This window comes from Meriones unguiculatus, chromosome 2 (genome assembly GCF_030254825.1).
Source record: "Meriones unguiculatus strain TT.TT164.6M chromosome 2, Bangor_MerUng_6.1, whole genome shotgun sequence".
In the NCBI taxonomy this organism is placed as follows: domain Eukaryota; kingdom Metazoa; phylum Chordata; class Mammalia; order Rodentia; family Muridae; genus Meriones; species Meriones unguiculatus.
Genome location: NC_083350.1, coordinates 147818860 through 147831266, shown reverse-complemented (window position 1 = coordinate 147831266; position 12407 = coordinate 147818860).

Here is a 12407-nt window from a genome sequence, read left to right as displayed (position 1 = left end):
CAAGGCAATACACTCGAAACAGCACTGCCCACTTTTCACGGATTATATACTAGGTCTACAGTTTTGCTCACTTGTTTTCATATAAACATAATCTTTTGAAATAGAGAGGGAAAACAAACACTGGAGGAGATGGACCATGGAGGGGACAGAATTTGGAACTGGGAGTCTAAAGACCAGTTGCGTCAATTCTTTTCTTCATTTGTCGCTAAGGTAGCCAACTAGACACTTGGAGCCTTGAAAGAACCTCACCAGTGTTGTACTGTGTCACCGGGTGAGAAAACTGTCCGGAAGCCACTCTGAAATTCTGAAGAGTAAAGAGTCCTGAAAGAGCGAGAAGCTATAGTACAACCAGTGGGACAGAAAAGCTGGTGGTCAACACCTCCCATCGTCTCTCAGGAGACACCCCTGAGGTGAATTCCCCACACTCCTGACAGGGCCTCAGAGGGGCAATCCCCTGGTGGCTGTCATTGAACCCGACCTGGTGACTAATCCCTGAGCTGCCTCCCATCCTTCCCTTTCTCATGATTCCAAGTCTCTCATTCCTGCTCTCAGTATCGATGCCTAAAATAAACTCCTGCACTCGAACCTATTCTGAAGAACTTATTATTTTTTCAGTAGAAAATCTCATATTAACATACTGTTTCACATTCAATAAGAGCCCAAACACAGCAACAAAAAAAAGCTGCTTGGAATCAAGAAGCACCCTAGCATCCCACACTCTGGCTCTGGCATTGTTGTTGATTGTTGCATAACATTAAAATTTTACTTTCACTCTTTTTGCATGATTTTTACACTTAGACAGAGGTATACAGTACCTACAGTATAAGGATTGCTGTGGGGACTAAATAGGACATAAAATCTTGACTAATGAGTCATGGTAATACAAGCTGAAATGACTTCATTAATTCAAAGATCTTACAATAATATTAGGTATGATAGTGTCACAGGTGGATGCCTGCTGCTGCTCAGCTCCATTTCTTCTCAGCCATGATACGGCACCTCTCACAGTGAATAATTTCCCCACCTCAATTAATATGATCAAGGCAGTCCCTGACATCATGCCCTATCTCCCAGATCATTCTAGATCTTACATTAACAACTAGAATTGACATCTTGGGATCTCTCTATAAGTACATAAATACAATCTATGTTCACACACATGTATATATACATAAATACTATATACCTACATGAACACATGTGTGAATATATATACACATAAGATTGAGGACAAGGAAAAACAGGCAGCAATGTGTTGGTGGACATGAGCAGCTAGACGCTGGTAGAAAACCCTTGAGGTGATTCAAACTGTGGAATATACATTTGTATAAAAGATGTTTAGATAAGTGAAAATTTGTGAAGAATTTTGTGTATCTATTAAACAGGGATTATTTCAACTTCCTAGGGTTTGTATTACGTTATAAAAACTGAAAAATAAAGGCTAAGCAGAGAATATTTATTATAAATATCTTTGAAATATGACATTAAAATTGGCAGTCCAGAGTCGCAGTCAACTTTGTGTTTCATTGGCTAAAAATAGAAATGGGATTGTCAAAAATATATTTCATAAGAGTATTTATGTTAGCTCTTAAATCTAATTTTGGTGGACTTTTGAGGTCCTGATCCCTGCTGCTGTTTTCTGTGATGAGTGTACCACTTCCATACAAAGAAAGGGGCAAAGGAAGCCTATTGTCTCCATCTTCCAGAAGGCTTTAGAAAACGCAGTCATTGATGAAATCCACCCAGGGAGAGGAACAAAGCCTGGTGCTGGGAAGCACTTCCCTCTCTGTGTACTCAGTGCACACTGTGGAAGGAGCTCATTCATCCTTTTGTACTATAGCTGAAGACCCAAAAATAGTGAAGTTCTGCCTGAAAGCTTTGCTTATGAAATAAGAGTTACTCACGGCTCTCAAGTGCACTTGGAAGTTAGCGTTTGCCAATAAAGGTGAACAATGCATGCTTCATTTTCATGTTTCATAAAGGAAGAAACTATCAGGACTTACTATGAATTATTGCACAAATAATAAATTTAAAAACATTTCCCCCATGGTAACCACTTACTGGTCAAACTATTTCAGTTTTTTTTCCTGTTTTTAACCATCTTTTGAATGAACCTAGTGTTTATACCAGAATAATTTTTCTTGGTGGGGGTCATCTATGCACGTATAATTCTTTATCAAGGGCTTCCTGCCATCTGTTTCAAATTTCATTTCCCATGTATGCTTTCTTGTTCCATCATCGCTTTATTGGGGGACTGATTCCTGAATAAGGAAAAACGTTTTTTCTGAGTCGGTTCCAAATTGGCAGGGGTTTGGGTATATGAAAACTACTACAAAATAAAACCAAACCCCAAAAATGAGTTTTGTGGGTATTGGTGAAAATTATTCTACTTTAAATATTTTATAGTGAGTTTTTCAAGCTCAGGTTCAGCTAGTCTTGCTGTTTACTGACACCGATCAGTTTTTAATGTCAGCATCTTCCATTCAAATGCACAGAAACATTATATGATGGGAACATGTGACAGTAGGGTGAGTCTGTCACTGAGATTTCACTCAGAACATCCCTGATGTCCTGGTCCTTTTGACCTCTGTGGAAAGAATTTAAATTAGACACCCAGGATACAGAGCAAGAGACAGGCAGTGCTCACTATAGTGAAAAACACAATCATTTAGTGAGAGTGAGCAGTGACCAAGAGGCCCTTGAGCCAGTTTATGTGTTATAGGAGAAGGACTTATATGTTTCTTCTTCTTCTTCTTCTTCTTCTTCTTCTTCTTCTTCTTCTTCTTCTTCTTCTTCTTCTTCTTCTTCTTCTTCTTCTTCTTCTTCTTTCATTAGAAATCCACCAATCTGAGAACAACTTTATTTGGTTTAGGGCCACAAAACTTATTCATTTGACCAGTAAATAGAATCCTGAAGTTCCAGTGCTTGCTTATAAAGGAAGCATCCAGGCACAAGGATCTTCACCCTGCCAATATCTTACTGGTTACCTAATACTGTGCCCTCAAGAGTCAATAGTCTACAAATATGAAGGAGATGGACATCAAGTTACTATGACTACTTCTAACTTAAGTAGAGTATGAAAGACTCCAAAGTCTTTACTCTTAATAATTTTCAGGCTTCAGGAGATGGTTAAGGGCACCTAGACAAATAGGTCTTGCAGAAATATCTGAGTTTACATCATAATAAAGGGATATTAAAATAAACAGTAGTTAATGTCAAAGACTAATATGATCAGTTTTAAGATTCAAGACGGCTAGCTCACTCCAGCATAAAAATCTTGAGATCCAGTTTCAAAGCTGTTTGCTAAGAGAGGGAGGTATCTGACATGATGATAGTGTCATAGGCTATGAAACACAAGTGGAACAGCAGAATTTTCATACACAGCATCAATCTTGATCATACACAACATTCAACCTTGATAATGTCAAAAGTGTCTCCCTAAGTAGCTATGTGGATAGCTAAAGCTACATGATTTTGAATGATGGCTTCCCTCTCTCCTCTAAAATCCCCCAATTTTGGATTTTAGAATTAAGAAGATAAAATCCCTGTGCTTTGTCAAATGAAGCCTTTTGTGCCCATCAGTGAGAGTTTGAATATGTCCAAATACATCTCCTAGTCATACTGATGGTGTAAGAACTGAGTGCAAATGATCATGCCACTAAAAAACAGTTCAGTAATGTCCTCACATAGATAAACTAGCAGAGTTGATTTTAGAGGTTAAACAATAAACAGGTTAACAACCTCTGGATCTAAGGAAAGCCTTGAGTACATTTGCAAATGCACCTTCATAATAATCAGGGCCAAGAGTGAATGCCTGGGTTCTCATAGGGACTGTTTAATATGTTTCCATTCTTGGGGACCACTCTGTAGCAAATCATTTTGAAGGATGAAGGGCAATGATGTTTTAACAACTGTCAGGAAAGATTTATCCTAGACATTAGACACCACTGCGATACACTTGAACATAACTTTGTTGTCCCCAGCATAAAGATGTTAGCTGGATTATGTCAATTTTGTTGGAGTCATCATAAACACTGATTGAAGATTTTAAAATCATCCTGCTCTCTATGATTGTTTTTTCTATTTGTTGGGAGAGGAGTGCTAGAAGTGTGGCCTCAGTGACATCTGTAGTGGCCTGTTTGTCTCCTCTTTTGAAAATATCTTTCTCTGCCCCGTTAATTTGCAGTTCATTTAGTAGGCCATTAGGAAACATCCTTTAACCGGGTTTATAATAAAGAATTTGCTCTGACCTGTCTAAAGTACTGTGATAATTGGTTCCAATCATTTCCTTAAGCTGATGACCCCACCTCAGGAGTCTACAGGCCCTGGGAGTTAGCAGGAGTCCACAGACATAGCGATTTCATTGTTTACTTTCTTGAACATAATCTTGGCTCTGGATAAAAAAAAAATGTTTCCATCTTGAGTATGAGAGGGAAGAAAGTGAAGGTTGACAGAAACACAAGAGATCAAGGCATGATCTTTTAATGAGGAAGTAACAAACATTACTTATTTGCTCCTTTGCACAAATACTAAGATAACTTACAATATTTCTTCCCTAAGGGTACACATATGTGTGCAAATATGTGAATGCATGCATGCATATAAACATACACACACAGTAACACATGCATATATATGTGTACCTATAGAGAAAGGTTGGGGGAAGAACCATAAGTCTAGAGCATATCACAAAAGTTTAGGAAAGTTGCATTGCTTGACATGCCCATTCTGGGTAAGCCCAGAAGCAATGAGCTCAGCTAGGCCTCATGTGAGCTTCATTGCCTGGCCTACTGCTCTACCTGCATTTCCAGAGACCTGCTGCCATCCTAGACTACCAGATGGCTTCTGCCACTTAGGGACTACCAGATACCCGCTGCCATCTGGGACTACCAGAGGCCTGTTGCCATCAGGGACTACCAGAAACCTGCTGCATTGGTGATTACAAGAGCAATCTCAACAACGGAAACCTGCATCTGCTCCCTTGGGCTCCAGTTTTAGAGGTCTGGCAACTCCAGGGATAACCAGATGGCTAAAGGCCACCATAAGAACACAATCAACATGAATCAGGGAAATATGGCACTTCCAGAACCCAGCTATCTTACTACAGCAAGCCCAGAATATTCTAATATAACTGAAGCACTAGAAAATGACCTTAAATCCAATCTTATGAAGATGGCAGAGGTCTTTAAACAGGAAGTGAATAAATCTCTTAAAGAAATATAGGAAAATACAATCAAACAGGTGACAGAAATGAATAAAATAAGACATGAAAATGGAAATAGAAGCAATAAGAAAATAATTGAGAGAATCCTGGAGATAGACAATCTAGGTAAGCGAACAAGAACTACTGGCACAAGCATCACCACCAGAATACAAGAGGAGGAAGACAGAATCTCAGGTATAGAAGATGCGATTGAAGAAGGTCAAAGAAAATATTAAATCTAAAAAGTTTCTGACACAAAACATCCAAGAAATCTGGATACCATGAAAAGATCAAACTTGAGAATAATAGGAATAGAAGGCTACCAGATACAAGGGCCAGAAAATGTTTTCAACAAAACCATAGAAGAAAATTTCATTAACGTAAAGAAAGAGATGCTTATAAATATACTACATTGGACCAGAAAAGAAAATCCTCCTGCCACATAATAATCAAAACATTAAGTATACAGGACAAAGAAAGAATATTAAGAGCTGTATGGGAAAAAGACCAAGTAACATATAAAGGCAGACCTATTAGAATTACACCTGACTTCTCAACAGAGACTCTAAAAGGCAGAATTCTGGGCCTGGGCGGATATTTTGCTGACTCTAAGAGACCATAGATGTCATCCCAGACTATTATGCCCATAAAAACTTCTAATTACTAAAAATGGAGAAAACATAATCATCCATGACAAAACCAAATTTAAACAATATCTATCCATAAATCCAGACCTACAGAAGATACTATAAGGAAAACTCTAACACAAGTAGGTTAACTAAATACCCAAGTGAGATCATGGGAAATAAATAACCCCACACCAGCAAAACAGAAAGAAAGGAAGCAAACACATACACATTCTCTTTCTCTCTCTCTCTCCATTCCTTCTCTCTCTCTCCTTCTCCCTCTTTCTCCATCATCACCACCACCACTACCATTAAAATAACAAAGATTAAAAATCATTTGTCATTAATATCTCTCAAAATCAATGATTTCAATTCCGAAATAAAAATACATAGGCTAACAGAATGGATGCAAAAGTAAGATCCATCATTCTGCTGCATACAAAACAAACAACAACAAAAACAAAAACACCTCAGCAACAAAAGTAGACACTCCATCAGAGTAAAGGTCTAGAAAAAGGAATTCCAAGCAAATGGATGCAAGAAGCAAACTGGAGTAGCCATACCAATATCTAACAAAATAGATTTTTCAACCAAAATTAATCAAAAGAGATGCAGAGGGGAACTTAATATTCCTACATACTTCATCCATCATCAAGATGATTTCTCAATTCTGAACACCTATGCCCCAAATGCAAGGGCATCCAAACTCATAAAAGAAAATTTACTAAAGCTTAAACCGGTCATCAAAAACCAGGGCTTCAACATCCCACTCTCACCAATGGACAGGTCATCAAGACAGAAACTAAACAGAGGAATCATGCAAGTAACCAACGTCATGAATCAAATGGACTTAAAAAATATCTACAGAACATTTCACCTAAACACAAAAGGATATACCTTCTTCTCAGAATCTCTTGGTATGTTCTCCAAAATTGACCATATAATTGGTCACAAAACAAGCCTCAACAGATATAAGAAAATTGAAATGACTCTTTGTATACTATCAGATCACCATGATTAAAACTGAATTTCAATAACAACAGAAAGCTTACAAACTCATGGAAACTGAACAACTCTATTACTCAGTGACAACTGCATCAGGAAAGAAATAAAAAAGAAATTAAAGCCTTTCTAGAATTCAATGAAAATGAAGTCACAACATACCAAAACTTATGGGACACAATGAAAGCAGTGCTAAAGGAAAAGTTCATAGCACCAAGTGCTTTCATAAAGAAAATCTCATACTAGAAATTTAAAAGCACACCTGAAAATTCTAGAACAGAAAGGAGCAAACACACCCAAGAGGAGTAGAGAGCAGGGAATAATCAAATTCAGGGCTAAAATTAAATTACAAAGAGAAGAATACAAAGAATCAGCAAAGCCAAGAGATTGTTATTTGAGAAAAATCAACAAACTAGACAAATCCTAAGCAAAACTAACTAAAAGACAAAAAGATAATATCCCAAATTAACAATATCAGAAATGAAAAGGGGGACATAACAACAGACACTGGGGAAATTCAAAGAACCGTAATTCAAAGAACCGTTAAGTCTTACTTCAAAAACCTGTATTCCACAAAATTGAATAATCTAAATGAAATGGTTGTTTTTCTTGATAGATACCACTTATCAAAGTTAAATCAAGACCAGGCCAACAATTTAAATAGTCTTATAACTACTAAGGAATTATATAGAAGTAGTCCTTTGTTGAGAGTGGGGTGTTGAAGTCTCCCACTATTAATGTGTGGGGATCTATGTGTGGTTTCAGTTTTATTAATGTTTCTTTTACAAATGTGGGTGCTCTTGTATTTGGGGCATAGATGTTCAGACATGATGTCTTCTTGGTGGAATTTCTTTTGATGAGTATGAAATGAACTTCCCCATCTCTTTTGATTGATTTTCATTGAAAATCTATTTTAATAGATGTTACAATGGCTACCCCTGCTTGCTTCTTTGGTCCATTTGCTTGGAAAACCATCTTCTAGCCCTTTAGTCTCAGGTAATGTCTATTTTTGTGACTTAGGCATCTTTCTTGTATGCAACAGCTTGTTGGATCTTTTTTACATATTCACTCTGTTAGTCTGTGTCTTTTTATTGGAGAGTTGAGTCCATTGATGTTGAGGGAGATTAATGACCGTGGCTGTTAGATGTTTTGATTTTGCTGTTGGTTGTGGTAGTGTGTTTGTGTGCTTGGTTACTTTTAGTTTGGCTGTAATGAGGTTATTTATTTTCTGCGTTTTCCTGAATGTAGTTAGCTTTTCTGGGTTGTATTTTTCCTTCTAGTGTCTTCTGTAATTCTGGATTTGTGGGTAGGTATTGTTTAAATTTGTTTTCGTCTTTTAATATCTTGTTTTCTCCATCTATGTTAATTGAGAGTTTTGCTGGGTATAGTAGCCTGGGCTGACATCTGTGTTCTCTTAGGATCTGAGCTCCACAAGGAGAGCAACAGAACCAAAAAATCTGGGCACAGGGGTCTTTTGCAAGACTGATACTCCAAACAAGGACCATGCATGGAGATAACCTAGAACCCCTGCACAGATGTAGCCCGTGGCAGCTCAGTGTCCAAGAGGGTTCCCCAGTAATAGGAATAGGGACTGTCTCTAAGATGAACTCATGGGCAGTTCATCTCCACCTGAGGGGGAGCAACCTTACCAGTCCACAGAGAAAGACAATGAAACCATTCCTGATGAGGCCTGATAGACTAAGGTCAGATGGAAGGGGAGGAAGACCTCCCCTATCATTGGACTGGGGGAGGGGCATAGAAGAAGAAGAGGGAGTGAGGGTGGGATTGGAAAGGGAGAGGGAGGGGGCTACAGCTGGGACACAAAGTGAATAAATTGTGATTAATAAAAATAAAATTAAAATTAAAAAAAAAAGTCTTGGGGAAGCCAGGCACAGTGGTGCATGTCTGTAATTCCAGAACTGAGGGGCAGCAGAGGCAAGAGATTCTTTGAGATTGAGGCAAGCCTGATCTACAAAGCGAACTCAGGACGGCCAAGGCTATACAGAGAAACACTGTCTCAGAAAGAAAGAAAGAAAGGAAGAAAGAAAGAAAGAAAGAAAGAAAGAGAAAAAAGAAAAGTCTTGGAGAGATCTGGAATATAAATAGCATAACTAAACACAGTAAAGGTAATATACAGTGAACCAATAACCAACATCAAATTAAATGCAGAAAAACTTAAAGCAATTCCAATAAAATCAGGAATAAGACAAGGCTGCTCACTTTCTTTGTATCTGCTTGATATAGTACTTGAAGTCTTAGCTAGGGTAATAAGACAACTAAAGAGATTAAGTGGATACAGATTAGAAAGGAAGAAGTCAAACATCCCTATTTGCAGATGATATGGTAGTATATATAAGTGACTGCCAAAATTCTACCCAGAAAATCCTATAATTGATAAACACCTTCAGCCAGGTGGTTGGATACATAGCCCCCTTCATACAAATGATAAACAGACTCAGCAACAAATTAGGGAAAAAACACACTTCACAGTAACCACAAATAATATATTGGTGTAATTACTCAAGCAAGTAAAAATCCTGTATGACAAGAACTTCAAGCCTTTTAAAAAAAATTAAAGAAGATTTCAGAAGATGGAAACATCTCCCAAGCTCATGGATCAGTAGAATTATCATAGTAAAAATGGCGCTTACCAAAAGCAATCTACATATTCAATGCAATACCCATCAAAATTTCAGCAGAATTCTTTACAGACCTTGAAAGAGCAACCATCAACTTCATATAAAAAATAAAAGACCCAGGACAGATAAAACAATTCTGTATGATAAAATAATTTTTGAGTGTATTGCCATCCCTGATTTCAAAATGTATCATAGAGCAATAGTAATGAAAACTGTATAGTATTGGCAGAAAACATACCAATACATATTTACAGGTTGATCAATGGAATCAAATCAAAGATCCAGAAATAAACCTACACACTTACAGAGACCTGGTTTTTGACAAAGAAGCCAAAACCATACAACGGAAAAAAGGAGAGCAACAGATAGTGCTGGTCTAATTGAATGGCTGCATATAGAAGAATGCACATAGATTCATATTTATCATCCTTCACAAACTCAAGTTCAAGTGTATCAAAGACTTCAACATAAAAGCAAATACACTGACAGTGCTATATGCTAATACAATCAGGGTCAGAGCCCCAGTGTGTTAAAGAACCTGAGGACAGAAGCACCTAGCTTGCTCAGGTTGGATGGACTCTTGGGAGTAGAACTGTCCAGGGTACAGGAAGGATTGGCCTTGCTCACCCGTAGAAACCTAATTGGGTACATCATGTACTCAGGACCCTTATGCTCTGCAAAGCAATAGAGATGGAATCATGTGGACAGCATGATAATATTTTGCTTCCTATGTGTGCTAAGAAAGTGGATCCCAAGGCTCATGTTGTACCAGGCTCTGGAAGGCAGCTCTCAGGTCCTTCACAAGCCACAGCCTCTCCCGTGAAGCCACACGTGATGTTTAATCTTGACTATGGACACTGCTGGGCTAGGAGTCACCAGAATCAATGAAACACACCTGTGTGTGTTTATAAGGGCGTCTCTTCAGTGGATCAGGTAATGTAATAAGTCAGACAAATCTTACTTATTGAACAGATCAATCTTTTGGAAGGTGCTGAAGGGAAGAGGGGGGAAGCTGGAGCAAGCACATTGGAAGAGTGTCCCTGAGGGCTCCATGTTTCCTTGGCCTTTTCAGGATGACACCAGTTCAAACATGAGTCAAAATAAATAATTTACCCCATAAAAAAAAGCAAATACACTTAATCTAATAGAAAAGAAAGTGGGGAATACCCTTGAATGCATTGGTATAGAAGACAACTTTCTGAACAGAACACCAACAGATCAGGTACTAATATCAACAATTAATAAATGGGACTTCCTGAAACTGAAAAGCATCTGTAAGGCAGAGGACATCATCAATAGGACAAAATGGCAGCCTTAAGAATGGGGAAAGATCTACACCAACCTTACACCTGACAGAAGGCTAATATTCAAAATATCCAAAGAACTCAAGAAACTAAACATCACCATACCAAATAACCCAATTGAAAAATGGGGTCCAAAGTTAAACAGAGAATTCTTAATAGAAGACACAACAAGAAGGCTTATAGAGTCAATTAACCTAGGCCCCTGGGGACACACAGCGACTGAACCACCAACCAAAGAGCATGCATGGATCTCGGCCACCAACACATATGTAGCAGATGTGAAGTTTATTGTTCATGTGGGTCCCCTAACAATTGGAATGAAATGGCTGTCTCTGACTCTGTTGCCTGCCTTTGGATCCCTTTTCCCTGGCTGGGCTGCCTTTTCTAGACTCTGGGAGGATGTGCTTAGTCCTGCTGCAACTTGATGTGCCAGGGGGGGTTGGTATCCATGGGGGGCATCTCCCCTTCTCTGAGTAGAATGGGAGGGGGAAGGAGGTATAAGGGAAGGAATGGGATGAGAGGAGGGCTGTGGGCTGTAAAGTGAATAAATAAATTAGAATTCAAAAGTTTAGGAACGTTACACCTTCCTAATTTTCTCAGAGCAATCTTCTTTCCAGGATTTAACTTGGACTGATAAATAGAGTTGGCAGTTACAGGGATTGGATGTCTCTTCTCTTGCTAGAAACAAAACAATGTTTTAAGAAAAACTGATTGTTGTAAATAGATAAATAGGTTTTAGTTTTATAGGCTTATTGAATTATAATTTTGAGAATTTTTAATAGGCTTAATTATAGCCAATTTAGTCATACCTATATTAAGAAAATGGTTTGACTTTCCTAAACTTTTGTGACATGATTTAACCTATGATTCTCTCTACAGTCTCTCTCTCTATAAGCCACACACACACATTTACACACATTATATGCACATATTTGTTTATATTTGTAATTTGGAGCAATGTTTTGAATAAAATTGTCTTTTACAATGTAAAGTTTTTAATTCAAAGCATTTTCTTGTCACCAGAACTGCATATTTATTTTTTAAACGTTTTAATCTCTTTCTCATTCCAGACATAATTTGGGCTTATTTAAACTCATAACACCCTGGGCACAAGGCTCATCTCACCATTAAAAAACAAAACAAAACAAAACAAAACAAAAACAACAACAACAACAACAAAAAACCATAGCTATCTGGAGAATGGCATTAAAGCTTACATTGTTAGCTATTGGTCATATTTTTGTAACATCAAAATTAAATTGCTTGCTTATGTTGCCTATGAAAGGCCAACTTAAACTCTTTGGGTGTTGGAAAAGAAATCTGTCCCAACCGTGGTGCAGGAATCTGAGAGTTGGGAACTAAGGGAGAGTCTGCACCGAGAAGAAAAGACTCTGAAGAGCTCACAGAGAAGCCATCTTTCTACCCCAGCCTTATCTCAGTGGTAAAAAATTAGGACACTCCTCTGTTGCTAGGAAGCCTGGGAATCAAAAGCAGCATGTGTGATGTCCATTATGAAGTTATTTTAGCTGATGGGAGCCAAGTTCTACAAGTGTCCAAAATTCAGATATGGCATGCCTTTCCTGGTTCACAGGAGCCAAGTCTCACTTACTTACAAGCATACAATTGTCTCTCT